Source organism: Lottia gigantea, assembly GCF_000327385.1.
Source record: "Lottia gigantea unplaced genomic scaffold LOTGIsca_739, whole genome shotgun sequence".
NCBI lineage: Eukaryota > Metazoa > Mollusca > Gastropoda > Lottiidae > Lottia > Lottia gigantea.
In genome coordinates, this window is record NW_008710477.1 from 10,014 (window position 1) to 11,316 (window position 1,303).

Sequence of the window (1,303 nt, forward strand, 5' to 3'; positions counted from 1 at the left end):
TGAACATTTAGAGGTAGATGGTTCAACTCTCACTACTCTTCCAGATATTGCGAATTCCTTAGGCCATAATTTTTCTTATAATTCTTCCTCTAACTTTTCCTCGGATGCTTTTCGGAGAGTGAAACTCCGGGAAGAGAGGAAAAGACTTAATTTTGCATTAAAAAACGAGGAATATTATAATGATAAATTTACGATCTCGGAATTAAAGTTTTCTTTGAAACAGGCTCATGATACAGCTACTGGGCCTGATGATATCCATTACCAGATACTAAAGCATCTCCCTTACCCAACATTAAAAAAACTTTTATGTATATTCAACCAGATTTGGGATGACGGTGTATTTCCTCCATCTTGGAGGATCGCTACCATTGTACCCATTCCTAAACCTGGTAAAGATCCTACGAATCCTACTAATTACCGCCCTATTGCATTAACCAGCTGCATATGTAAAACCATGGAACGAATGATCAATCAAAGGCTCCTTTGGCACCTTGAGTCAAACAATCTTCTTACCAACCTCCAATGTGGATTTCGGTCCCAAAGGAGCACTCTTGATCATCTCGTTAGATTTGAATCGTTTGTCAGGGATGCCTTCATCCAAAATAAACATCTTGTAGCCATATTCTTTGATTTGGAGAAGGCTTATGACACCACTTGGAGATATGGCATTCTTCGTGATCTCTTTGACTTCGGTCTCAGAGGAAGATTGCCATTATTCATCTCCAATTTCCTACATGATAGGACGTTTAAGGTTCGACTTAGCTCCATTTTTTCAGATCCTTTTCCTCAGGATAATGGAGTTCCACAGGGTAGCATATTATCCGTTACCCTGTTCTCTATTAAAATTAATTCCATCACGTCGTGCCTTAGACGGGGGGTTGATGGCTCTCTGTATGTTGATGACTTTCAGATGTGTTATGGCTCTACAAACATGCAGACGATTGAGCGTCAGTTGCAGCTTTGCTTAAACAACTTACAGCAATGGGCAACTGACAATGGATTTAGGTTTTCGAAATCCAAGACCGTCTGCATGCATTTTTGTAAACGAAGAGGATTGCACCTTGATCCAGAACTAAAGCTGGATGGTGCTATCATTTCTGTTGTGCGGGAATTTAAATTTTTGGGACTTACTTTTGATAGCAAGCTTTCTTTTCGTCCCCATATTAAAATCCTCAAGAACAAATGTCTGAAAGCTCTCAACATACTGAGAGTCTTATCCAATACTGACTGGGGAGCCCACCGAAAGGTCCTCCTCCGATTATATCGAGCTTTGGTTCGTTCCAAGCTCGATTATGGGTGTCAG